The sequence below is a fragment of the Saccopteryx bilineata genome, chromosome 3 (assembly GCF_036850765.1).
Source record: "Saccopteryx bilineata isolate mSacBil1 chromosome 3, mSacBil1_pri_phased_curated, whole genome shotgun sequence".
NCBI classification, from domain to species: domain Eukaryota; kingdom Metazoa; phylum Chordata; class Mammalia; order Chiroptera; family Emballonuridae; genus Saccopteryx; species Saccopteryx bilineata.
Genome location: NC_089492.1, coordinates 39,412,212 through 39,425,598, shown reverse-complemented (window position 1 = coordinate 39,425,598; position 13,387 = coordinate 39,412,212). Strand labels below are relative to the sequence as shown.

The window sequence follows — 13,387 nt, the reverse complement described above, 5'->3', positions numbered from 1 at the left end:
AATGGAGCCCTGGCTGGATAGCTCAGTTGGTTAGAACATTATCTGGAAGCTCAGAGGTTGCTGGTTTGATCCCCAGTCAGGGCACATACAGGAACAGATGATGTTCCTATCTCTCTCAGTTTCCCTTCCTCTCTACTAAAATCAATCAATTAAAAAATTAAAAAACAGCCTAATCTGTGATGGCGCAGTGGATAAAGCATTGACCTGGAATGCTGAGGTTGCCGGTTCGAAACCCTGGGCTTGCCTGGTCAAGGCACATATGGGAGTTGATGCTTCCAGCTCCTCCCCCCTGTCTCTCTCCTCTCTCTCTCTCTCTTTCTCTCTCTCTCTCTCTCTCTCTCTCTTCCTCTCTCTCTCCTCTCTAAAATGAATAAATAAAAATTAAAAAAGAATTATTAAAATTTTTTTAAAACCAATAAAAACAATGGAATTTTCAGCAGGCATGAAAAAATATGAACATATTTTTTCCCAATTTAGTATTCAAATATTGATAAACAAAACTCTCAGATAATATAGAAACCTTACTTTTCCTCTTAGGAATATTTTACAGTGTTACTAAGATGTGAAATTGATATGATTTTAACTACCTCCTTCTTCTTCTCACCCAGACATTAGTAAGTAGTGAAATGGCTAGAGGTGTTCAGGGAGATGACAAAGAGAAATCAGAGGCTTGGGGAATTAGAAAGTTAGATGACCAGTAATTGAATAATGTTGAGTAGGATACACAAATCAAAAGTGTTTAAAATCTGTTAAAGGGAAAACTCATTAGGGTTTGGCCCTGTCTCAATGACATTGAACTAATGATTGAAGTCTAAACATGGCCATAGGTAGTATTTCCTGTTTATCTTTCACAAAGCCGGCATCAATTTCCACATCGTGTTCTCTGCATACTCCTGACCTCTATAGAGTGAAAAATGCTTTTTAGTTTCCTCAGAATTAATAATGAAGAACCCTCCAGAGGATATTTCTTTCTGGAGTATGGATAAATGGAGGACTAACACCCAAGGGCAGGTGTCTGAATTAGTTTGGCTGTTTGCTGGGTGCAGTGTGAATTATCTTTAGTCCTTAAAAATGTTTTTGAATTACTTTATTCACATATTATTATTCAAAATATGTGGGGTTGGCTTCTACTCCACCTTAATATAGCTGCTATATTTTAAAATTCCATTCTTAATAGACAAATGAGGTAAAACAACCACAAAAACTCTCAAGAAAAGTGAAAAATACTCACTTGTGACAATAAAACCTGTTTTTGTAATTTGAAATTAAGACTAAGGCAATATCTCTATCAAAACTGTGATACTGTTTCTGTGATGGCCTTTTTCTCATGTTATCCTCCTGCTATCTGGACACCTCCACTCTCATCCAGGTGCTGAGCAGGGCCCCCATGTGGCTCTGCATCAGAGTTTACTTGTCCTGAGGGCCCCACTGAGAGCACCACCTGCAAAGCTATGTCCTTTATGATTTCCCTTCTGGAGAAATTTTCTATTTTTTATAATGCCTTAGTGAGTTGTCCGAGGAAAGAATTTGATAAAAAAAAAATAGCTCAGATTAAGGTATGTATGAGAGACTAATCAATGGTAGGATTTAGTGGTTTTTCCTGATATGTATATACATTTCACAAGGAGTATTCTGGAAATCCCAACTAATGTATAAGTTAACAGGAATTTTAAGGAGTCCAGGTACAGATTTGATGGCTGGGGCAGAGCGGTACGTAAAATATTTCCTGTAGATTCTGTTCCAAATCTATTTTAAGGACAGGACCTATTTAGGTTTTACTTTAGTATCACTAAAATCCATTTTCCTTTTACCTACCATTACCAGGACATTTAAAAGTCCCTTTTCTTCCTCCTCATGCTAAGGCATTGATGACATTTCAATCCTTTCGACTTGTGACTTTCTTAGTATTGGTGGAGAAGTGAAATTTGTAGATTATAGGGATTTTTATTCCTCACTTTACATTCAGTTAACAAATGACTTCATTTATTATCATTCTAATTTTTCAGTTTGAGGCACATCTTTCTTTTCCTTCCACCAGTTTTAACAATGAAAAACTTCAACCCATTATTACTTAATGAAGACATGAGTAATAATAAATACATGGTTCAGTTATTTCTTAGGATAGTCCTGTTTAATAGAAATATAATGTCAGCTCCATACCTAATTTTAAATTTCCTAGTAGCCACATTAAAGAATAAAAAGAAACAAAATAAATTTTTTGGTAATATATTTTATTTAATACATTGTCAAAATATTTTCACAATATGTAATTAATATAATTAGTGAGATATGTTGGGGACCGAAAAGCCAACAAGGTTTTTGCAGTTTAGATTTTTGGGGGACAGAGGTGCAGGGAACTGGCTCTAAACTGACAGTCTGCCCATCTCCCCACCTCAGTTGCCTGATTAAGTTGCAAAAGGCTAAACTCTTCCCCACAACCTCTGACTGATTGTTGAAGATGGTAAAGGCAATTTACATGCCCTTCCCCACAACTCCATGTTAGCTGCCCCCCCCATCCTCTGGAAAGACTGGAGGCAAGGTTCTTCTGTCCTTTGTTTTATGTGCAGTTAAGATGTTATGTATGGTGGGGGTTTTCTGCACTTGGTAAAATTCTTGGATTGCCTTGGAAATATAATCAGAGATCTCATTGATTTGCTAATGGCCCACTTGGCCCTATAAATAAAGCAAGAAGAGGTCGTGGAGCACTCTCTGTTCTTGCCATCAGCAATTGCAGAAGCCTCCTACCCTATCCTTTTATTCTTTAAGCGTATTTTTTTAATTCCAAACTGCTCCCACTCAGGACCTGGAATTACTAGCTGTGCTGGTTCACGGCAATCTTATATTCTTTTTTTTCCCCTGCACTTAGTCTTTGAAAGCTAGACTGTATTTTATAATGACAGCACATTTCTGTTTTTAGTAAAGACCAGATTTCAAGTGGTCAATAGCTACATGTGGCTAGTGACTACCATATTCATAGACTTAGAAAATTTCTGAGTAAGAAGAGTGTAGAATTGTAAGATTATGCCTTGTTTTAATTAGACCATCTTTTCTGTAAAAAAATGTTTAAATCTAGGTATTGATTTTTCTCTTTAAGTTTCCTTCTCCTCTAGTGTTGTTCAATTCAGTAATTTGTCACTGACATGCCTGACATATATGGTTTTACAGGTAAGACATTGTGTACCTCTGAGAGGAACTAGTTATAATACACATGGCTATGTTGTCCGTGCCAGAGAGGGAGTTATTTATGATACTTTATCACCTTTATTTCCACTCTCCATCTTTTCCAATCCCGTCTTTCATTAAGTTCTATTGGTTCTTCCTCCAATGTACACCTAGGATTAGACCATATTTCTCAGTTCGACTACTATCTCTTTAGAGAGGTTGCTACCATGTGGATTATTGCAGAAATATCTAACTGGCTCCCTGGCATTCACTGTGAGTGGTCTTCAGTCAGTTCTCCATGCAGCAGCCTGTGTTCTAAACTGCAATGCCTCACTTCCAGTTAAAACACTCTACTATCGCCTGACCAGGCGGTGGCGCAGTGGATAGAGCATCGGGCTGGGATGCAGAGGACCCAGGTTTGAGACCTTGAGGTCGCCAGCTTGAGCGCGGCTCATCTGGTTTGAGCAAAAGCCCACCAGCTTGAACCCAAGGTCGCTGGCTCCAGCAAGGGGTTACTCAGTCTGCTGAAGGCCCACAGTCAAGGTACATATGAGAAAGCAATCAATGAACAACTAAGGTGTTGCAACGCTCAACGAAAAACTAATGATTGATGCTTCTCATCTCTCTCTGTTCCTATCTGTCTGTCCCTATCTATCCCTCTGTCTGACTCACTGTCTCTGTAAAATACAAATAAATAAATAAAATAAAAAAAACACTCTACTATCTTCCCATGCTTTTCGAAGAGAGTGCCCCTATACTGAGGTAGTCCACAAGCCCTGTGTGATCCGGCTATTACTTATCTAGGACACCTTCCATCTCTATTTTTTCCTGTATGAGGATTTACATACACTCTTGTACTATGACCTGTAGTGCTAGTTACCCTTTTGCTTTGCCTGGATAATTCATTTTTTGCCATCTTTGTTAAGTATGTCTTCCTCAGGAACACCTTCTCCATCTTCCTGACTCTTGAGTCCCCATTCTATATATTCTCATAGTACCACTATTTTTCCCATATAACATTTGTCACAATTCTATCTGTATGGTTATTTTTGTAGTTTTTATACAACCAATGTGAGCTTTCTGAGAAAAAGGGAACCATATCTCCCTTGTTCATGACCTTTATGTTTAGGACTAGCCCAGGGCTTGCCATGTAGTATTAAGCCTTCAATACATTCCAGCTGAATTTATAAATGCACATGCTTAGCCTGTTGTTTCTAGCAGTTTGGTAGCTTTAGGAGGCTTTTCAAGGTTGCAGAACCTTTTGTTGATATGAATCAGTGTTCCAGCTTCTGTTTCAGTTGCAGATATTAGAGTGTATCCAAAGAGTGTTTCTTTGACAGACTGCTAAGAAGCCTGGGAAAGTTCCAGTAGGCATTGAGATGATCACAACATCATCAACTTAGCTTTGTACCATAAGCATAATCTTAAGCACCGACCTCACTTGGCCCCCATACCGGCTAAGGTTGCTATAGAATTGCTAGGTCAGAGGTGTGTGCATGTTCTGGTTACCATTTAATTCCAAATTGTTTCCCAAAGAGGATATATCAATTCACACTGTTGTCAAATAGGGTAATAATTCTTCTTTTATTTCATATGCTCTCCCACACTTGTTACCAGACCTTTATGTTATTGTAAGAATTGTGGTGTAAATGCTGTCTTGTGATTTAAATTTATAATTCCCTCATTACTTATGAAGTTAAACATCTTCTAATTTTTTATTCACTATTCCTGTTTCTCCTTGTGTAATAATAACTTTTGCCATTTTTCTATTGGATTGTTCATCTTTTCCTCGTTAGTTCTCTAAGAGTTACATGTAGTCTAGGCTCTAATCCTTTGTTAGCATTTATATTAGTGATTTTTTTTGCAGTTTTTTACTTTCTTTCAGTCATTCTGTGGTCCTTTTATGAACAAAGGTTATTAATTTTGATATAGTAATTAATATTTTCTTCTATGGTTCCTGCTTTTTACAACCCATTTAAGTAAATTCTTCCTTATTCCAAAGTTATAAGTCAACCTCTATCTGCAAAATTTTACTAATTTTGATCAGTGGTATTTTTGTTATTTTTCAGTTCTTTGTATTTTCTAATTTCCACTCTTAAAAACTAGGAGTAGGCCTGACCTGTGGGGGTGCAGTGGATAGATCATCTACCTGGAATTCTGAGGTCACCAGTTTGAAACCCTGGCTTCCCTGGTCAAGGCATATATGGGAGTTGATGCTTCGTGCTCTTCCTCTCTCTCTCTCTCTCTCTCTCTCTCTCTCTCTTTTTCTCTCCTCTCTAAAATAAATAAATAAATAAATAAAAATCTTTTAAAAATTTAAGTAATTTTGAAGTGTTTAAATTTCAAATTTCCTTTTGTGCTTCTTTTTGTAGCTGACTTTTAGTTTAACTTTTTATTATCAGATAATGTAATTTGTGAGATAAGAAAACCTGAAAGTTGAGATCTATTTCATGGGCCTATTATGTGATTAATTTTCATAACCCATATGTGCTTTAAAAGAACGTATATTCTCAAGTTGTTGGATTCATTATTTGATAGGTACACTTCAGATCAAAGTTGTTATGTTGTTCAGAGTTTTATATCATTAGTGATTGTTGTTGCTTGGTATGTCAGCTAATGAGGTATGTTAAACGTTGTAAAGCCAGCAGCCAGGGCTGCCATCACAACAGCCTGGCCCATGCAGGTTCGCATTGGATTTGGACAGTCAGTAAGGAAACAATGGAGCCAAAAACTGTGGGCCATCATTTTAATCCTAGCTTGCACCTGGCAGGCAAGTAAAACACACACTGGGCTCCAAAACCCACTCACATTCAGTGCTCACAAAGCTACTGACTTATCCGAGTTTCCTAGAATCAAAGGTTTCTAGCTCACCAGACTTATTCACCTCTGTTCCCCATCTCCTTCCTTCTCCCTGCACAAACTCTGCACAAACTGGCTTCTCACTCAACACTCCGCCATCTTGGCTGCTTCTCCTGGTCTACCCCACATGGCCTTACTCTGCTCTCTCCTCTAATGATAATCTCAGGAACCAAGAGAGCAAGCTCCGTTCTGCCCCCATTTTATAGTGTAGAAATCCAAGCCTTTAATCCAATATACAAAATAGGGAAGTCTCTAATACAAAGTCACTTATCAGAGACATGATGGGATTGTGCCACCCCACATCAAAAAGGGTGGGAAAGGCTTAATCCCAAAACCAAGCCCCAGGCTACAAGGATTCTGCCTGCCCACAGCCCGCCCCCAACACACATTAATATCACCTGGGTGACGGCCTCCACGTGGGCAGCGCCATCTTTAATAAAGTGAGCACAATATATTTTATCTGCCCAACATACATCTTCCATTTTTATTTGAATTTGTTCATTTTTTTCTGTCGTCAAACATTGTTAGCTCAATGTACTTTTGAATAGATGTTATTAAATGCACATCTATATGTAAAACATGTTATATATCTCTGGTGAATTAAGCCTTTTATGTAGTGATTCTCTTAATATAGTGGGCAGTTAGACACATGCACAGAGCAAGGACTATAGGCCAGGCAGAGAAGTCACTGGTGTGGAAAGCTCCAGATGCTTAGCAACAGGCAAAACTGAGAAAACAAGGATCTTACCCCAGGGTAACCTTTTCTCTACTATTATATTGCTAGTCATGCAGGTTAGACCTCTTAGCAGGGAAGTAAACAAGGGAGTAGCCCTTAAGCATTAAGTTCCCAAAACAATGAGGTTCTGAGCCACATCAGATACATCTAGGCTTCAGTTGTGTTTCAGCTCCAGGACCAGAAAATCAGCAGAACCAGACTGGCAAGGGCATGGTTGGCCTCAGGACCAGCTGCCTTGACTAATGATCCTGGCACCTACCAATCACTAGAGACTATGACCTTAAAAGGATATACATCTGGAAAGCTGATGAATATTCTATTCAAATTCTCCTCTGGGACTTCCACTAAAATCTCCACCCTTAAAAGCCCTTAGGACAGAGGACCCAGTGCCTCTCCCTCCCAGGATTACACACATGACTTCCTCCTCCTGTTCTTTTTTGCAGGCACGTTTTTTCTTGCCTCTTTTTTTTCCCCTAAGCTCTAAGGGACCCCACAAGACTTGCAACCAGGGGAGCAGTGGACAGCAGCAGCTTTCCCCATGCTAACCACTTGAACTTTTCTTTAAGGTCCCCTTTTCTCTGACTTTCCAGTGAGCCGATAGCACCCTGTCTTGGCTCATTTCTTTCCTGTAATATTTCTGGAGAACTAAAGCAGGCCTGCCTAGGCTCTCTCCTGTTGCTTCTTTTATGCTACGTAGGCCTTTCTTGTTTCACTGTCCAACACTCTGCAACTAATCAGGGCATGTATTCTCTCGAGTGAGTTGCCTGCTCAGTTCCTTCTGAGTTGTAAAGCCAGAAGCCACGGCCAGGGCCACCATCAGAGCAGCCTGGCCCTTGCAGGTTCGCATTGGATTCGGACAGTCGGTAAAGAAACAATGGAGCCAAAAACTTATGGACTGTCATCTTTAATTCTAGCTTGCACCCGGCGGGCAAGTAAAAATATACACTGGGCTCTAAAACCCACTCACATTCAGTGTTCACAAAGCCACTGACTTATCCAAGTTTCCTAGAATCAAAGGTTTCTAGCTCACCAGCCTTATTCTCCTCAGTTCCCCATCTCCTTCCTTATCCCAGATACAAACTCGGCACAAACTGGCATCTCACTCAGCACTCTGCCATCTTGGCTGCTTCTCCTAGCCACATGACCTCCTTCTGCTCTCTGCTCTGCTCCCTCTGCTCTCTCATGCTTGTCATCCCAGGAACCAAGAGCCAATCTCCTGCTCCATCCCCATTTTATAGTGTAGAAATCCAAACCCTTAATCCAATATAGAAAATAGGGAAGTCTCTAATACAAAGTCACTTCTCTGAGGCATGATTGGATTGTACCGCCCCACATCAAGATGGGTGGGAAAGGCTTAATCCCAAAACCAAGCCCCAGGCTACAAGGATTCTCAATACACATTAATATCACCTGGGCGACGGCCTCACGTGGGCAGCGCCGTCTTTAACAAAGTGAGCATAATATATTTTATTTGCCCAACATGAGTGTATTCCTACATAGCTGTGAAGCCAGTATCCAAGGCCACCATCACAGCCGCCTGGCCCATGCAGGTTCGCATTGGATTCGGACAGTCAGCAAAGAAACAACGGAGCCAAAAACTGGTGCGCCATCATCTTTAATCCTAGCTTGCACCTGGTGGGCAAGTAAAAACACACACTGGGCTCCAAAACCCACTCATATTCAGTGCTCACAAAACTACTGACTTATCCGAGTTTCCTAGAATCAAAGGTTTCTAGCTCACCAGACTTATTCACCTCTGTTCCTCATCTCCTTCCTTCTTCCTTCACAAACTCTGCACAAACTGGCTTTTCTTTCAGCACTCTGCCATCTTGGCTGCTTCTCCAGGCCTCCTCCACATGGCCTTCCTCTGCTCTGCTCTCTAATGCTAATTTCAGGAACTGAGAGAGCAAGCTCCCATTCTACCCCCCATTTTATAGTGTAGAAATCAAAACCTTTAATCCAATATACAAAATAGGGAGGTATCTAATACAGAGGTCCCCAAACTTTTTACTCAGCGGGCTATTTCACTGTCCCTCAGACTGTTGGAGGGCCAGACTACAAAAAAAACTGTGAACAAATGCCTATGCACACTGCACATATCCTATTTTAAAGTAAAAAAACAAAACGGGAACAAATACAATATTTTAAAATAAAGAACAAGTAAATTTAAATCAACAAACTGACCAGTATTTCAATGGAAACTATGGGCCTGCTTTTGGCTAATGAGATGATCAATGTGCTCCTCTTACTGACCACCAATGAAAGAGGTACCCCCTCCGGAGGTGTGGCGGGGGCCGGATAAATGGCCTCAGGGGGCCGTAGTTTGGGGACCCCTGATCTAATACAAAGTCACTTATCTGAGGCATGATGGGATTGTGCCACCCCACATCAAAAAGAGTGGGAAAGGCTTAGTCCTAAAACCAAGCCCCAGGCTACAAGGATCCTGCCTGCCCAGAGCCCACCCCCAACACACATTATTATCACCTGGGTGACAGGCTTCCACGTGGACAGCGCCATCTTTTTTTTTTTTTTTTTCCATTTTTCTGAAGCTGGAAACAGGGAGAGACAGTCAGACTCCCACATGCGCCCGACCGGGATCCACCCGGCACGCCCACCAGGGGCGATGCTCTGCCCACCAGGGGGCGATGCTCTGCCCATCCTGGGCATCGCCATGTTGCGACCAGAGCCACTCTAGCGCCTGAGGCAGAGGCCACAGAGCCATCCCCAGCGCCCGGGCCATCTTTGCTCCAATGGAGCCTTGGCTGCGGGAGGGGAAGAGAGAGACAGAGAGGAAAGTGTGGCGGAGGGGTGGAGAAGCAAGTGGGTGCTTCTCCTGTGTGCCCTGGCCGGGAATCGAACCCTGGTCCTCCGCACACTAGGCCGACGCTCTACTGCTGAGCCAACTGGCCAGGGCTGGACAGCGCCATCTTTAACAAAGTGAGCATAATATATTTTATCTGCCCATCAATAGCCAATAAATTCTTGCTTTACCTGCTGCACTTTGTCTCTTGACTGAGTTCTTTCCTTTAAGAAGACAAGAACTGAGGTCTCATGATTTTACTGATAACATTAATACCTAGTAATCCTTTTGTTTTTAAATCTATTTTGTCTGATAAAAATACGACTTTACTAGTATTTTTATTAGTATTTTGTCTTGTAACCAGATAATTAAGTCTATTCATATTGATTGTGATTAATGCTATCTTTGGATTTATTTCTTCCATCTTGTTATGGTTTGAACTGAAGTATTGATCTGGATTGTGTCATGTCCTTGGTTGATAGATGTTCCAATTATTCACTCATGCAATCATCATTCATAACCCATTATGTTGGACTGTGACCCCAATAAGTACAATAGTTTAGGATTAAATGTCACCATAAAATGATGCAGAAACTGGATGGATATGGTTAGCTGGATAAAGACCAGTGTCAGGAAGAAAAAAGTTCACCATCATAATATATTTAAAGGACTATCATATGCATATAAAGAGGAAATAAAACATTAGAAGAAAACGATAGAGCTAGATAAAACAAAGGAATGAAATAATACTTTGTTCACTGAGCAACTATTATAAGCCAGGTAAATTGCTAAATACTTTTCACACTTAATTCACATAACAAACCACTAAGGCAGGAGGTTATCCTCTTATAGGCAAGGATTCTGAGTTTCAGAGAGCTTAAGGAAGTTGCTCAAGGTCAAACAACTAATAAATGGCAGAATTAAGAATCAAACTCAGTTATGTATGATTCTAAAACTCTTGCTCTTTTCACTGAATTATAATACTGAGCAGTGAACTGGTAAATACCAAATAAAGAAAAGCTCTCTTTACTTAAAATTGGTCAAAAACATAATTAAACCCTTATTGGAGCTATTATTTGCAAATATAATCACCCATTTAGTTGGCTGCCTATTTGTTTTGTTGTCAGTTTCTTTTGCTGTGCAGAAGTTTTTTAGTTTGATATAATCCCATTCATTTAATTTGCCTTTACTTCCCTTGCCTTTAAGGTCAAATTAATAAATTTTTCTCTACAGCCAAAGTCCATGAGGTTAGTGCCTATGTTATCTTATATGTAATTTATAGTTTCAGATCTTATATTTAGGTCTTAGTGACATTTACGACAACATGGATGGAACTTGAGAACATTATACTGAGTGAAATAAATCAGAAAATACTAAGAACTGTATGATTTCACACATAGGTGGAATATAAAACTGAGACTCATGGTGATAGCTAAAAGTGAAGTGGTTGCTTGACCAGGCAGTGGCACAGTGGATAGAGTGTTGGACTGGGATGCGGAGGACCCAGGTACGAGACTCGGAGGTCGCCAGCTTGAGCGCGGGCTCAAGGTTGGATGCAAGGTTGCTGGTTCGAGCAAGGGGTTACTTGGTCTGCTGAAGGCCCGTGGTCAAGGCACATATGAGAAAGCAATCAATGAACAACTAAGGTGTCACAACGAAAAACTGATGATTGATGCTTGTCATCTCTCTCTGTTCCTGTCTGTCTGTCCTTATCTATCCCTCTCTCTGTCTCTCTGTCTCTCTCTCTCTGTCACCAAAAAAAAAAAAAAAAAAAGTGAAGTGGTTACCAGGGAGAGGAGGTTGTAGGTGAAAGGGGTGGGGAGGAGGGTATAAAGAGAGACAAATATAAGTTGATGAAAAATGATTTAACTTTGGGTGATGGGTATACAACATAATCAACAGTTCAAATGCTATAGAAATGTTCACCTGAAACCTATGTAATGTTCAGAATATATAGGTTATTAATCAATGTCACCCTGTTAAATTTAATTTTCTAAACACATGACAACACATAATTAACTATCATTTGTGGTAGTGAGTTTCCCATCTTGAGATGTTTCTAAGCAGGTTCAGGTGGCCATATCAAATTTATTATAGTGAAAGTTTTACTTTTGAATAGGAAGTTGTACTTCAGATCAGATGACCATTAGGGTCTATTTCAGTTTCCAGGACCATGTGGATACTGTCCAAAGCTTAACAAATGTCTTTCAAAATTTCCCCTATTTTTTGGAAGTAGCCACAATGTGAACTTGTCCTTTCTTCACTCAGCCTCCTTAACTCACTGAAGTGTTAAAAGATGTGTACAGGTGGGGACTTAATAAAATGCTACTGGATGATAACTTGATGAAAGTCAACTTGGTCTATTTAGATCAAAGAAAAAAAAGTTATGTGCATCTTATAGCATGAAAACATGATTGCAGCATAAGGTTTGTTAATTTGAAATGCTGAAGCCAACAAATGCAAAAGCTGAGAGACTCTATTTAAAAGAGAATATTATTTTGTAGATAGCTTTTAGCAAGTAGCCAGAATTCACTGGGGGAGAAATAAAGTTCTGTTCTCTGTGTCTTGCTTTGTTCATACGGTTTGCCTTGTGAAAAAGAAGGAAAAATTGTTTCTCTCGGCGGCCCCATCAGGCTGGCCGTTCTGTAGCTTCTGCTTCTGTCCACTTATTTTTTTATCCTCATTGCCACTTCATCAGTAACCACTTCCTCTTCTTTAAAGCCCTGTCAAAACATATTTCTTCCAGATGCTTCTTTTGACCCATGCCTCTTCCTGTACCTGTACATCTCCAATTATCCAATAGTGCCAGCTGAAATATACAGAAAAAGGATTTTGCACATTCTTTACTTTGGAGTAGTTCTTTAAAAATTTGTAAAAGTAATTTCACAATTAACTTCTTCCTGCAACATGTGTCTGAGGTGTAGGAAGGATCTTACTATAGGCTTTCGATGCACAGAAAAACTGAGGCACAAGGTTATGAATTGCTAAGTAGTCAGTAGCACAGTTTTGGCACCTTTCATCTCCACAGCTCTAAAAGCCAAATGTTGTGTTTCAAAATATTTCCCATGAGGTTCTGACTCTTAGAGTTTAATTTATGATGTGGATAATACCTGAGATTTGGTATATTTGCAATTGGCTGAGCTCATTATTTCATGTGGGCCAACCAAGTTCATCCATGTTGTTGCAAATGCAAGGCTTTCTTCCTTTCTTTCTTTCTTTCTTTCTTTTTTTCTTTCTTTTTCTTTCTTTCTTTCTTTCTTTCTTTCTTTCTTTCTTTCTTTCTTTCTTTCTTTCTTTCTTTCATCTATCTTTCTTTCTTTCTTTCTTTCTTTCTTTCTTTCTTTCTTTCTTTCTCTTTCTTTCTTCTTTCTTTCTTTCTTTCTTTCTTTCTTTCTTTCTTTCTTTCAGGCTGAATGATATTGCATTGTATGTAAATACGACATCTTTATCCATTTCTTAAAAAAAATTTCCTTTATTTATTTAGAGAGAGAGGAAAGGAGAGAGAGGAACAGGAACATAAATCTGTTCCTTTATGTTTCCTGGCCAGGGATCCAACTGGCAATCTCTGCGCTTTGGGGCGATACTCACAAATGAGCTATCTGGCCAGGGCTCCATTTGATTTTTCATGTATTGGCTATTGTGAATAATGCTGCAATGAACATGAAAATGTAGTTATCTCTTTGTGATCCTAATTTCAATTCTTTTGGGTATATACCCAGAAGTAGAAATGCTGGACCACGTGATAATTCTATTTTTAATTTTTTGAGGAACCTCCATACTGTTTTTCATAATACCTTCATAATTTTTTTTTTTTTTTGTATTTTTCTGAA

General features: G+C 39.6%; 1 protein-coding gene across 1 annotated transcript in view; it reads left to right on the top strand.

Moving 5' to 3' along the window:
- CPQ (carboxypeptidase Q) overlaps positions 1 to 13,387 on the top strand; it is a 597,449-nt gene that overhangs the window by 53,310 nt on the left and 530,752 nt on the right. The gene's annotated exons all lie outside the window — the stretch shown is intronic.